The sequence below is a fragment of the Somniosus microcephalus genome, chromosome 4 (genome assembly GCF_052327205.1).
Source record: "Somniosus microcephalus isolate GS21.2 chromosome 4, FLI_Smic_1.0, whole genome shotgun sequence".
NCBI lineage: Eukaryota > Metazoa > Chordata > Chondrichthyes > Squaliformes > Somniosidae > Somniosus > Somniosus microcephalus.
This window is the reverse complement of record NC_140990.1, coordinates 209,278,169-209,293,476: the sequence shown is the minus strand read 5'-3', so window position 1 is coordinate 209,293,476 and position 15,308 is coordinate 209,278,169. Positions and strand designations below refer to the sequence as shown.

The window sequence follows — 15,308 nt, the reverse complement described above, 5'->3', positions numbered from 1 at the left end:
GATCGCCTCTCATTCTTCTGAACTCCAATGAGTAGAGTCCCAATCTACTCAACCTCTCCTCATATGACCACCCCCTCATCCCCGGGATTAACCGAGTGAACCTTCTTTGTACTGACTCGAGAGCAAGTATGTCCTTTCTTAAGTATGGACACCAAAACTGTACGCAGTATTCCAGGTGCGGTCTCACCAATACCTTGTACAACTGAAGCAATACCTCCCTATTTTTATATTCTATCCCCCTAGCAATGAAAGCCAACATTCCATTGGCCTTCTTAACCACTTGCTGCACCTGCATGCTAACCTTTTGAGTTTCGTGCACCAGGACCCCCAGATCCCTTTGTACTTCAGTACTTTCCAGTTTCTTGCCATTAAGATAATAACTTGCTCTACGATTTTTCCTGCCAAAGTGCATAACCTCACACTTTCCAGTATTGTATTCCATCTGCCAAATCTCTGCCCACTTACTTAGCCTGTCGATGTCCCCTTGCAGGTTTTTTATGTCCTCCTCACTCACTACTTTCCCTCCCATCTTAGTATCATCTGCAAACTTTGATATATTACACTCGGTCCCCTCCTCCAAATCGTTAATATAGATTGTAAAGAGTTGGGGACCCAGCATTGACCCCTGCGGAACACCACTAGTTACTGATTGCCAGTCTGAGAATGAACCATTTATCCCAACTCTCTGCCTTCTGTTAGATAGCCAATCCTCTATCCATGCCAGAATATTACCCCCGATCCCGTGATTTTTTATCATAAGCAATAATCTTTTGTGTGGCACCTTGTCAAATACCTTTTGTAAGTCTAAATACACTACGTCCACTGGTTCCCCTTTATCCACCCTATACGTTACTTCCTCAAAGAACTCCAGCAAATTTGTCAAACATGACTTCCCCTTCATAAAACCACGCTGACTTTGTCCTATTAAATTATGATTATCCAAATGTCCTGTTACTGTCTCCTTAATAATGGACTCCAAATTTTTACCTACCACAGATGTTAGGCTAACCGGTCTATAGTTTCCAGCCTTCTGTCTACTGCCCTTTTTAAATAAGGGTGTTACATTAGCAGTTTTCCAGTCTGCCGGGACCTTTGCCGAGTCCAGGGAGTTTTGGAAAATTATTACCAATGCATCCACAATCCCTACCGCCACTTCCCTCAAGACCCTAGGATGTAAGCCATCAGGTCGGTGATTTATCCGCCTTGAGTCCCATTATTTTACCGAGTACCACTTCCTTAGTGATTTTGATCGTGTTTAGCTCCTCCCCCCCCTTTAGCCCCCTGTTTGTCCAGTGTTGGGATATTCTTAGTGTCTTCTACTGTAAAGACTGATACAAAATATTCATTCAGTGTTTTTGCCATCTCCATATTTCCCACCATTAATTTCCCGGTCTCATCCTCTAAGGGACCAACATTTACTTTAGCCACCTTTTTTCTTTTTATATAACTATAAAAACTCTTACTATCTGTTTTTATATTTTTTGCTAATTTACTTTCATAATCTATCTTCCCTTTCTTAATCAATCTTTTTGTTATTTTTTTGCTGTCTTTTAAAGTTTTCCCAATCCTCTATCCTCCCACTAGATTTGGCTACCTTATATGCCCTTGTTTTTAGTCGAATACTATCCTTAATTTCTTTACTTAGCCACGGATGGCTGTCTTTTCTTTTACACCCTTTTCTTCTCAGTGGAATATATTTTTTTTGGAAGTTGTAAAATAACTCCTTAAATGTACACCACTGATCATGTATCATCTTACCCTTTAATCTATTTTCCCAATCCACTCTACTCAATTCCGCTCTCATACCTTCATAGTCTCCTTTATTCAAGCTTAGCACGCTTGTTTGAGATCCAACCTTCTCACCCTCTAATTGAATATGGAATTCAACCATGTTATGGTCACTCATTCCAAGGGGATCCTTTACTAGGACATTTTTAATTAATCCCGTCTCGTTACACAGGACCAGATCTAAGGTTGCTTGCCCCCTGGTCGGTTCAGTTACATACTGCTCAGGAAACCCATCCCTAATGCACTCAATGAACTCATCCTCAAGGCTGCCCTGCCCAATTTGATTTGTCCAATTAATATGATAGTTCAAATCCCCCATAATTATAGATGTTCCCTTATTACAAGCCTCAACTATTTCCTGATTGATACTCCGTCCAACAGAGTTGCCACTGTTCGAAGGCCTATAGACTACGCCCACTAGTGTTTTTTTCCCCTTATTATTCCTTACCTCCACCCAAACTGTTTCATTATCTTGATCTTTTGACCCAATATCATTTCTCTGTATTACAGTGATTCCTTCCTTTATTAACATAGCCACCCCACCTCCCCTTCCTTCCTGCCTGTCCTTCCTGATCGTTAAATAACCTGGTATGTTTAATTCCCAGGCATTGTCACCCTGCAGCCATGTTTCTGTAATGGCCACAAGATCATACCCATATGTAGTTATTTGTGTCATTAACTCGTCTATTTTGTTACGAATGCTACGTGCATTCAGATAGAGAACTTTCAAAGATGTTTTGTGACACTTAGTTCCTGCTTTTGCCCTTTTTATTACTTTACCTTTTACTCCATACCTTCTGCCCCTTCCTGACACGCTCTGGTTTTTAATTTCCCCACTGCTACCTAAGTCTATGACCTTCTCTGTTGTCATTTTTATTATTTGCTCTCTTGGAACCTACCCCCCACTAGTTAGTTTGAAGCCCTCTCTACAGCCCTAGTTATATGATCCACCAGGACTCTAGTCCCAGCACTGGCCAAGTGAAGCCCGTCCCAACGGAACAGCTCCCTCCTGCCCCAGTACTGGTGCCAGTGTCCCAGGAAGCAAAACCCATTTCTCCCACACCAGTCTTTGAGCCACGCATTTAACTCTCTAATTTTATTTGTCCTAGCCAAACTCGCTCGTGGCTCAGGTAATAATCCAGAGATTATTACCCTTGTGGTTCTGCTTTTTAATTTGGCCCCTAGCTGCTCAAACTCCCTCAGCAGAACCTCCTTCCTGGCCTTTATCGCCTTCTTAAAGGTTTGTATGAACCTCTCAGCCAATCCATTTGTGGCTGGATGATACGGGGCGGATGTGTAATGCCTTACCCCATTCCTTCTCATAAATTTTCGAAACTCTTCGGACACAAACTGTGGTCCATTATCAGAGCAAATCTGCTCTGGCAAGCCATTTCTGGCAAATATGGTCCGTAGGACTGCAATCGTTTTCTCTGTAGTGGTTGAGGACATTTTTATCACCTCAGGCCACTTCGAATGAGCATCCACTGCTATTAAGAACATTGAGTCCATGAATGGACCAGCAAAATCAATATGCACCCGTTGCCATGGAGAGAAGGGCCACTCCCATGGGTGTAGAGGGGCATGTGGTGGTGCATTTTGGACCTTCTGGCATCCTGAGCAGCTCTTGGTTAGGTCTTCGATTTGTTGATCGATTCCCGGCTACCAGACATAAGCCCTAGCAAGGCTTTTCATTTTCACTCCCCCCAGATGACCTTCATGTAGCTCATTTAGCACTCTCTCCCTTAACTTGGGTGGAATCACCACTCTGGATCCACACATCACTGTCCCCTGGCATACAGACTGCTGTTCTCTTCTGGATGAGAATGCTGGCAACAGTGAGTCGCCATGTGTTGGCCATCCCCTCACCGTCAAATCATATACCCGAGACAGCGTCAGATCATTGCGGGTCTCCTTCTCTATATCCGCGTTCGTTACTGGCAATCGTTCAATTATTGACGAATAAAATATCTCGATAGGGTCCACTGCTGGTGTTTCCTCCACAGTAGGCAGTGGCAGGCGCGATAGCCCATCAGTGTTTCCATGCTGTTTCGTGCCTTTATATTCTATTTCATATTGATTCGCCCCTAGAAACAGGGACCATCTTTGTAACCGTTGTGCCGTCATCACTGGAACGCCCTTCTTAGGACTAAAGATGGAGACAAGTGGTTGGTGGTCAGTCAGCAAGGTGAACTTCTGCCCATGCAGATAGTGGTTGAATTTTTTTACTCCCCATACTAGGCTGAGGGCCTCCCTGTCAATCTGGGCGTAGTTGCGCTCGGCTGAGGTTAGTGACCGAGACGCAAAGGCTACTGGCCTCTCCAACCCGTCAGGGAATTTGTGCGACAGCACCGCTCCAATACCATAGGGTGATGCATCACATGCCAAACGAATTGGTAGTGCTGGGTTGAAATGGGCCAACACCTCTTTTGAAGTGATCAATTCTTTACACTTCTGGAAAGTTCATCATTCCACTTCCATGGTACCCCTGTTTGCAGTAGGGTGTTCAGTGGGTATAATACCGTGGACAAATTTGGTAAGAACTTATGGTAGTAGTTTACCAGCCCGAGGAACGACCTCAGTTGTGACACATTTTCCGGTGCTGGAGCCTTGACTACTGCCTCAATCTTTTCAGGGGACTTATGTAACCCCTCTTCATCGATGACGTGGCCACAATACGAGATCTGCTTCTGGAAAAACTCGCACTTGTGGCGATTAGCTCGTAGCCCATATTCCTTTAATCTGGTGAGCACCTTCTCCAAGTTGGCGAGGTGATCACTGTCATTTTCGCCCATGACCAGGATGTCGTCCAAATAACACTGGGTCCCTGGAATCCCTTGCAGGACTTGATCCATCGCCCTTTGCCAAATAGCTGGAGCCGATGCTACCCCGAACACCAGCCGGTTGTATTGATAGAGACCTTTATGAGTGTTAATCGTAAGGTATTGTTTCGAGGCTTCTTCTACCTCCATTTGCAAGTACGCCTGGGCTAGATCAATTTTGGTGAAGCGTTTACCTCCAGATAGCGAGGCGAAAATATCCTCAATTCGTGGAAGCGGATATTGTACCGTGTGAAGGACTGGGTTCACTGTCACCTTAAAATCCCCACAGATGCGGACCTTCTTTGTTTCCCCAGGCGTATTACTCAACGATCTCTTCATTACAGGAACGATGGGTGTAGCCCACTCACTCCAGTCTACTTTGGACAGTACTCCTGAACGTTCCAACCCATCCAGCTCTGCTTCGACAGCTGGTCTGATCGCATAAGGCATTGGTCTGGCCTTAAGAAACTTTGGGCTTGCATTTTCCTCTATTTTAATCATTGCTGTTATGCCTTCTAGTGTTCCGAGTCCCTCCTGGAACACTTCTTTTGCGTCAGTTAGCATTTTTGACAGTCGTCCAGGTGTGACGTCATCATCCTTTTTGGCCTCAACCTTCAGTGCCTGTATGGAATGCCAATCTAATTGTATCTTCCGGATCCATTCACGTCCTAGCAGTGGTGGTCCTCCATCTGGCAATACATATATATCCATTTTAGGTATTTCCTGGCCTTTATATATCACTTTCACCCTTATTTTTCCTTTGGGGTAGACTTTTTGCCCCGTGTACGTCTTCAAGACAATCTCTGTAGCTTTCAAGGGTATATGTGAAAATAGCCGCTTGTAGTCCCTTTGGTTTATGACTGTTAGGGCTGATCCTGTGTCCAATTCCATTTTCACTTGGACTCTGTCTATCTTGAGTGTAACCCAGTTAGTCTGGTGATTCTCCATTTGGTTACCTTATGTTGTTTCAGACAACCCAGCTCCTTGCTTCCGGAGTCTGTGTCACTTTTCTGTTCGTCTGAACTACTGTCCATCACCTGGTGTACCTTTTTGTACTTCTCCTGTGGAGATTTCTTACTGTTGGTTTTCTTCCCAGACCTGCAGACTCTTGCTATGTGTCCTGCTTTTCCACACTGTCTGCACACTTGGTCCTTGAACCAACAATCCTTCTGGTCATGTGTTGTTCTGCTGCAGCGATAGCACTGTTCCATAGGACATTTCATTGGTGCCATATTCTTGCGGTCTCCGTTGTATCTCTGCAGCGCCCCTTGCGGCTGCTTCGTGTGATACTGCCATACTGAAAGCCTTGTCCAGCGTAAGATCCTTTTCTGATAGAAGCCGTTTCTGGGTTCCTTCACTTTGCAGCCCACACACAAACTTGTCCCTTAACGTATCTGCTAGTCCCGCTCCAAACTGGCAGTGTTTCGATAGCTTGCGCAGTTCCGTTAGGTACTCAGCATTGCTTTCGTCTTTGTGTTGGTTCCTTTTATGGAACTTAAATCGTTCTGCTATCAGCAGCGGTGTGGGGTTTAAGTGGTCCTGTAGGATTTCTACTATGCTTTCGAAATTCTTGTTCACAGGCTTCTCTGGGGTTATTAGATTTCGCAGTGACCCATAAGTTTTTGCACCCGTGGAATTTAACAAAACCAGTGCTTTCCTAGCATCTGGCACTTCATTCGCCCTGCAGTACACCTCAATACGTTCCACATATGTCGCCCAATCTTCGACTTCATTGTCGAACGTAGAGATACTGCCACTCTTCGGCATCCCTGGGTGTGATTTAACTGTCAAAAATGGTGTCTCCCGTGCTTCCCCTTCTTCTCCGCTGGCACAAAATGGCGTCTCCCACGCTTTCCTTCCATCCCGCGCTCGCCCTTCTTCTCCTCTGCGGCTTCTAAAAATGGCGTCTCCCGCGCTCTCCCTTCTTCTCCCCGCGGACACTGTTCAGCCCTTGAGCCCTGGCTGTGCTCTGCGCATTCTTTTTTTTGTGCGCCTTTCCCGTTTCCGCCGCTCAGTCCTGAACCCAGCTGTTGCTTTACCCTCTCTCTCTCCATTTTGTTTTTCCTCGACGGCACTCGGTTTTCAACCCCCGGCTGCGCCCTGTGCGCTTCACCCTCTGTCTTACCCCATCGACGCTGCTCGGCTTTCTCTCCGCCATCGGTCGGCTCCAGCCGCCGCTGTCCGGGAAGGGTCTGCGCTGTACCTGTCGTCAGTCTCTTGCTGATCGTCATGGCTGGGGTACCAAGCCCGGCTCTCCACAGCCTCCCCTGCGATGTTCACTCTCTGCCGGACGACTGGGCGGTTGCTCGTGGTCGACGCCCGTGTTTCTGGCCTCGACTTTCTTCCACCGCCCTCCGGAGCGAATCCTCGAAGGGAAATGCAGAGTTGCAGGTAGATTCGAATCGACACTCATCGCCACTGTTAGATCTGTGATTCTGAGAGTATGATGTTTTTCAATAACCACACGGATGCTGTAACTTAACAATCAACAGGTATTTACTGGAGTAGGGTAGTCTCAAGACTGGGGTACAGAGGCATGCTCAAGGCTTATATACAGGTGTGGTCACTGCCGGTACTACAGTATACAGGAGCTGTAAAAGTAGTTCTCTCTTAAAGGTACATACACTACAGATAGTGTTGTCTTCTGCTTGAACCAAAAACTTGCACAGTTGGCTGAATTTATACATAGAGAATAAAAGATGGTTGCAAGCAGTTTATCAGACTGCAGAACAATCTGACAGCACCATATAACATGACAGAGCTAATACAAAAGCAAAATACTGCAAAAGCTGGTAAACTGAAAGGGAAATAGAAAATGCTGGAAATATTCAGCAGGTTAGGCAGCATCTGTGGCGAGAGGAACAGAGTTAACATTTCAGGTCGATGACCCTTCGTCAGAACTAGAAAATGTTAGAGATGTAACAGATTTGAAGCAAGTACAGGGGCAGGGAAATGGGATGGGGAGGAAAGAACAAAAGGGAAGGTCTGTGATAGGGTGGAAGGCAGGAGAGAGTAAACGACAAGGGATGATATTACAAAGCAAAAGGAGATGGTAATGGGACAAGTAACGAAAAAAAGATGGGCCTAGAAGAGGTGTGAATGGGAATTCCCATTTTAGAAATGATATACAATATTGATTAACATCAACATTTGAGTTTATACCTTCTGTTTCCTTCATGTTTCTATCTTCCAATCCCCTCAATCAGTTTTGCTGTACAGAAGTCTTTCTACCATAATGACTGCTGAACTTTATTGTGGTTTCACATCAGATGATGGGAAGAGGAGGGGTATACAAGGAAGTATAAATAGTGACAATGGCCAGAATTTTCTGAGGGATCAGCGGGTGGGATCAGTGGCCGGTCGGGTGGGAAAGTGTTTGTTTTTTTACAGCAGCTCAGGACAGTGGCAGGCGACCCAATTAAGCTCATTACTATCTAGTTGACAGATCATTAACAGGCTTTTTTAATTTACCTTTTCACTTTAACTTCATGGCCATGGTAACCACGCTGTTCAGGGACCATGTCTGTCAACCTGAGGCGTGAGTTCCATGGCCATTGCGCCAGCTGATTACTTGACAGTTTCAAATGTACAGTAAAAGCTCCCACCTGACAGATCTTCACTTTCCTCAGCCACACGCTGTTTCTCAGTCTATTTCCAGCACAGATTCTGCAGGCTTTCCACTTTCCACTCTCCATTCACTCTTATCTCATTGGAAGAACTCTCTCACCATTGACAGAATGCTTCTGTCATCTCTACTTCTCCTGCCATCTATTCCATCAACATGGGTGCCCTTTATACAGTCTCACCTTGGTCCTCCGAATCCAACCACAATCAGCCCCAACACCAGCAGCAGCAGCAGCAACAACAACACCAACCTTCTCCACAATCACCTGATGCTGCACAGGACAGAGGGCATCAGCACCCGACCACATTGCTGCCCAGGAGGCCAGGGATGGCCTCACCATGGCCAGATTTACTTCACTTGATGCTGTACACGCTGGCTGCCACATGATGCGCCAGGTTGGCACCACCCCACACCAACACCATAAAGCTTCCCTACAATGTCCAAGCCATTCCTTTCATACTCACCACTATTGCGGGGGGTATCGTTATGTCTCACCATTCACTGCAACTCACTAAGCCACTTCCAAAGGTGCACACAAATCTGTCCAAGAACGCAAAATGTTGAAAATAAAAGTTTCAATGTTTAAGAACGTAATGTGGCATACCGATCACAGAAAGGACACAAACCGCTTTTCGGTCCGTAGACTATAAATCAGGCGTCAAGCCTTTGAGAAGGATCACACCTTTAAGAAACTCGATCTGCAACATAGTTAAGCTCAGAGCGGGGGAGGAGCAGTCGAAGCTGTGGACTGATGAAAGGCAGTCGGACTTGGTGTAGGCTCTGACGCCATTTTGTGTTCAACATGCAGTCTCAACAATTAAACTTTTTCTGTTGAACCTCTCCGAATTCAGTATTTTTTGCTAGGAGTACGTAGACTCCTACATTGGTGACCCCGATGCTCAGGACGACTCCTAAGCGTAACCATGGCTGACACAAACGCAGTTTCTGTGAAGCTGTTGGAGTTCTGGGAGAACCTAGCCACCACCTGGTTCCTTCAAGCCGAATCGCAATTCCGACTCCGCGGTATCACCGCCGACGCAACGATGTACGACTACCTCCTCGCCTCCCTGGGCAGCTCCACAATCGCAAAAGTCTGGACAACACTACAAAACCCTTCGGAGGAAGGCAAGTACGCACATCTCAAGGCCGCGCTCCTTAAAAAATTCACAGCCTCCCAATTTTTGTGCAACTGCCACCTCCTCGACCTCCCGGGCCTCGGTGACTCCACGCCATCAGACTTGCTCTCACACATGCTTGCTCTGACCGACGAGAAACCACCCAGCTCCCTCTTCCGCATGCTCTTTATCCACCAACTACCTCCCAGCATCCGCCTGGCGATCGTGGCTTCCAGCCTCACGGACCTCGAGGCCCTGGCCGACGAAGCCGATAAGCTCCTGTCCGCCGGCTCCAACCACGCCGTCACCCCCGACCTGGCCTCCGCAGCGTCGGCGTGTGCTCCACCCTCTATCGCGCGGCCACACAGCTCGGCCACGAGGCCCCCCAGGCCCCCACGTCCCCGAAGCCCTCCGACCCAGGGCTACTACTACTTCCATACCCGGTTCGGCGCACGGGCACGCCGCTGCAGCCATCCCTGCACGTTTCCAACCGCCCCCACACCGGCCTACACGATGGCCGTGGGGCAAGCAGGCGCACTGCTGTACGTTACGGACAGCGCCTCCGGACGCCGTTTCCTATGCGACACGGGCGCGCAGTGCAGCATCATCCCCGCGTCTGCCCTCGAGATCCAGCGAGGCGGCCGCGGCCCTGCGCTGGCTGCCGCCAACGGCACCGACATCCGGACGTACGGCACCCGCACCGTCACCATCGACTTCGCAGGCCGCCGCTACCACTGGGAGTTTATCACCGCCAAGGTGCTCGCCCCGCTCCTCGGTGCGGATTTCCTGTGTGCCCACGGCCTGTTGGTCGACAAGCCTTGGCGCCGCCTCGTGGACATGAACACCATGTCACCTATCCCGGGCGCCATAGCCCCCCCGCAAACCGCCGAAATGGCGTGGCAGTGCCGCGCCCGCTCACTCAGCACTCCTGGCTGAGTTCCCAGCCCTCACCAACCCGACCTTCTCCGCGAAAGTTGCTAAGCACGGGGTAGAACACTTCATCCCCACCACAGGCCCACCGGTGTATGCCCACACCCGCAGGCTGGACCCGGCCAAGCTGGAGATCGCGCGGGCTGAGTTTGCCACAATGGAACAGCTCGGCATCATCCGCCGCTCCAACCGCCCCTGGGCCTCCCCACTCCACATCGTCACCAAACCCGACGGGGGATGGCGCCCCTGCGGGGACTACCGGCGCCTAAACGACGCCACCACGCCGGATCGGTACCCCATACCGCACATTCAAGACTTCTCGGCTAGGCTGGCCGGCCGCTCAGTCTTCTCCAAAGTCAACCTGGTGTGCGGTTACCATCAGGTGCCAGTCCACCCCACGGACGTTCCCAAGACGGCCATAATCACCCCTTTTGGGCTATTTGAGTTCCTCCGAATGCCCTTCAGCCTCAAAAACGCGGCCCAGGCCTTCCAGCGGCTCATGGACTCGGTCCTCCGGGACCTGAAGTTCCTCTTTGTCCACCTGGATGACATCCTGGTAGCTAGTTCCTCCAAGCAGGAACACATCGAGCACCTCCGCACCCTGTTCCAGCGGCTCAGTGAGCACGGGCTCATCATCAGCCCAGCCAAGTGCCAATTCGGCCTCAGCAGTATCGAATTCCTCGGCCACCACATCACGCAGGACGGAGCCATTCCCCTGCCCGCCAAGGTGCAAGCCATCCAGCAGTTCCCCCGGCCTACCACCATCAAAGGCCTCCAGGAGTTCTTGGGGATGATCAACTTTTACAACCGCTTCATTCCCGGAGCGGCCTCCCTCATGCAGCCCCTATACGAAGCCCTCTGGGGTAAGAAAGACAGAATGGCGATCGAGTGGTCGGCGGACATGTTGACCGCTTTCGACTCGACCAAAAAGGCGCTCGCCGACGCCACCATGCTCGTTCACCCACAGCCCAACGCCAGGGTGGCCCTCACCACAGACGCCTCTGACCACATGGTCGGCGCCGTGTACGAACAGTGGGTCGACGGGGCCTGGCAACCGCTGGCCTTTTTCAGCCGCCAACTGCGCCCCCCGGAGGCCAAATACAGCGCCTTTGACCGCGAGCTCCTCGCACTGTACCTGGCAGTCTGCCATTTTAGATTTCTTCTGGAGGGCCGCCCCTTCACCGCGTTTGTCGACCACAAACCCCTGACATTCGCAATGGCGAAATCTGCAGACCCGTGGTCAGCCAGGCAACAACGCCAGCTCGCCGCGGTGTCCGAATTCAGCACGGACATCCGGCACGTCTCCGGTCGAGACAACGTGGTGGCCGACTGCCTATCCCGCCCCGCCGTCCATGGCGCCCACCCGGCAGTGGACTATGCTCAACTGGCAGCGGAGCAACGCACCAACCCCGATCTGCTCTCCGTGCCCACAACCCTCCCATGGCTGCGACTGACCGACATCGCCTGCGGCCCGTCCGCCGTCACAGTCAAATGCGACACCTCCTTGGCGCAACCCCGCCCCGTAGTCCCGGCGTCCTGGCGAAAACGGGTGTTCGACATCGTCCACGGCCTCTCACACCCCGGCACCCATACGTCCATTAGACTGGTGGCCAACCGATTTGTCTGGCGCTGCCTGCGCAAAGATGTGCACGTCTGGTCCAGATCCTGCATAGCTTGCCAGCGTGCCAAAATCCACCAGCACGTCAAAGCCCCACTCGAGGAGTTCACCGTGCCAGAAAGAAGGTTTGACCACGTCCACATCGAACTCGTCGGCCCCCTGCCGCCATCACAAGGTCACATGCACCTGCTGACAATTGTGGACCGTACCACCCGCTGGCCCGAGGCCATTCCACTGACGTCCACCACCACCGCCGACATCGCGAGGGCGTTCATCGGTACCTGGGTCGCTCGGTTCGGCGTCCCCTCCGACATGACGTTGGATAGAGGCCCACAGTTCACCTCTGATCTGTGGGCCGCCATCGCCCGAAACCTCGGGGTGGCCGTTCACCGCACCACGGCTTACCACCCCCAAGCCAACGGACTGTGCGAGTGATTCCACAGGTCCATGAAGGTGTCCCTCCGCGCCAGCCTCGAGGACGAAGCTTGGATCGACCGCCTCCCGTGGGTGCTACTTGGCCTACGCTCCGCGGTCAAGGAAGACCTGCAAGCCTCAGCGGCGGAACTCGTGTATGGCCAGCCGCTGCGCATACCCGGAGAGTTCCTGCCCACCGCCACGACCCCCTGGTCGGCTGACCAGCAACGCCGCGCTTTCGCCAACCGAGCACAACAGTTCACTCCGGTACCCGGTACCACCTAGCCTGCACATGGCCAAATTTGTTTTCGTGCGCCATGACGCCCACCAAGGACCTCTACGGCCCCCATACGACGGACCCTACAAGGTTCTCCAGACGGGGAACAAGTTCTTCCTCCTCCAAGTGGGCGGCAGAACTGACAAGGTGTCGGTCGACCGGCTCAAGCTGGCGCACCTAGAGCCCGACGAACCCGTTCAAGTGAGCCAACCCCCACCACGGGGCAGACCGCCTAAGAGCCCGACGCGTCCAACCGCCCCGCTCCCGACACCAACCGCCAAGAGCCGTTCCGGCCGTGCCATCAAGCTGCCACGTTGGTTTGTACACTCCCTACTAGCGGATTCTGGGGGGAGCTGTGTGGCGTACCGATCACAGAAAGGACACAATCCGCTTTTCGGTCCGTAGACTATAAATCAGGCGTCATGCCTTTCAGAAGGATCACACCTTTAAGAAACTCGATCTGCAACATAGTTAAGCTCAGAGTGGGGGAGGAGCAGTCGAAGCTGTGGACTGATGAAAGGCAGTCGGACTTGGTGTAGGCTCTGACGCCATTTTGTGTTCAACATGCAGTCTCAACAATTAATCCTTTTCTGTTGAACCTCTCCGAGTTCAGTATTTTTTGCTAGGAGTACGTAGACTCCTACAGTAAGAACATAAGAAATAGGAGCAGAAGTACGCCATTTGGCCCCGTGAGCCTGCTCTGCCATTCAATAAAATCATGGCTGACCTTCTACCTCAACTCCACTTTCCTGCACTATCCCCATTGTAATGTGTGTACTTTTAAGGGGAGAACTACTTTTTACAGCTCCTGTATACTGTAGTACCGGCAGTGACCACACCTGTATATAAACCCTGAGTAGGGATTTGTACTGTTAGTTTTAGAGTAACCCTCATCCAGTAAACACCGTTGATTGTTCCTCTGCAGTCTCTGTCTATTTATTGAAGGACACCATACATCAAGATTCACGGATTTAACACCCATATCCCTTGATTCCCTTAGTATCCAAAAATCTATCGATCTCTGTCTTGAATATACTCAATGACTGAGCCTCCACAGCCCTCTGGGGTAGAGAATTCCAAAGATTCACCACCCTCTGTGTGAAGAGATTTCTTCTCATCTCAGACCTGAATGGCTGACCCTTAATTCTGAGACTGTGACCCCTGGTTCTAGACTCCCCAGACAGGGGAAACATCCTCCCTGCATCTATCCTGTCAAGCTCTGTAAGAATTTAGTGTTTCAATGAGATCACCTCTCATTCTTCTAAACTCCAGAGAATAGACAGCACATTAACAGAAACTTTACATGAACATTGGGTAAAACACTCAAGTGGCTATCCTTGTATGTTATTCGTTGGTATGATTTCACTAGAATGAGGGTGAGTGTGAGAGGTGGCTAGTGAGATGGGGAAATGATAATGTAGATAGAGAGGGATGGATGGAGGTGCAAGGTAAGTTGGTGTGAGTAAGGATGTGCAGGAGTAGGGTAGGGAAGGCAGAGTGATGGGGATGTGATGAGAGGCACATGAGGATGAAGGTGAGTGTGGCTTTGTACTAATGTTTCGTGATCTAATGAGATCATTGAAAGGTTTGCGGCACTGCACCCAGGTCCTCCTGATGACATCCCTGCTTGTGCCCTCCTGTGCAATGTGCAACCAGGCTGTGTTGGTCTCCTGGGGAGGTCTCTTCCGCCCATGGGAAGGGAAGAGGACTTCCCTGCTTGCAGTGACTCCCTCCTTACGCATATGGAGGGAGTCATGGGAGAGCCTGGGTGCAGCCCTGCATCTCTGTGCAGTGATTGTCAGTATTTGCAGCACCTCAATGCTGTAGAACACTGACAGCACAAATGTTAAAAGGAAGTTGGTCATGGTCCCTTTAAGGGAACCGACTGATGACGCGTCGTGAATGACGTCACCAGACCCGCTTCCTCTAATTGGACTGGGATACACGCTGGGCGGGCTTAACAAACCCTATCAACGTAAAATAATTTTCCAGAGCGGGATGGAGCCAGCAGCGGGTTTGGGACCCGCCACCGACGTCGCCCGCCCCGGACATATGAACATACGAACATACGAATTAAGAGCAGGTGTAGTCCACTCGGCCCCTCGAGCCTACCCCGCCATTCAATAAGGTCATGGCTGATCCGATTACTCCACATTCCCGCCTAACCCTGATAACCTTTCACCCCCTTGCTTACCAAGAATCTATCTACCTCTGCCTTAAAAATATTCAAAGACTCTGCTTCCACCGCCCTCTGAGGAAGAGAGTTCCAAAGATAGGGTGGGATATGTGTTGGTGTAGGGGTTACGGGGATCGGGTGGGATATGTGTCGGTGCAGGCTCGATGGGCCGAAATGGCCTCTATCTGCACTGTGGGGTTTCTGTGATTCTGTGACTCACGACCCTCTGTGAGAAAACATTTCTCCTCACCTCTGTCTTAAATCGGCGACCCCTTATTTTTAAATAGTGACCTCTAGTTCTAGATTCTCCCACCTCCTCTCCACATCCACCCTGTCCAGACCCCTCAGGATCTTATATGTTTCAATCAAGTCACCTCTTACTCTTCTAAAATCCAGCGGATACAAGCCTAGCCTGTTCAACCTTTCCTCATAAGACAACCCGCCCATTCCAGGTATTAGTCTAGTGAACCTTCTCTGAACTGCTTCCGACGCATTTACATCCTTCCTTAAATAAGGAGACCAATACTGTACACAGTACTCCAGATG

General features: G+C 50.3%; 1 protein-coding gene across 1 annotated transcript in view; it reads left to right on the top strand.

Moving 5' to 3' along the window:
- LOC147120192 (voltage-gated delayed rectifier potassium channel KCNH8-like) overlaps positions 1–15,308 on the top strand; it is a 398,312-nt gene that overhangs the window by 40,350 nt on the left and 342,654 nt on the right. The gene's annotated exons all lie outside the window — the stretch shown is intronic.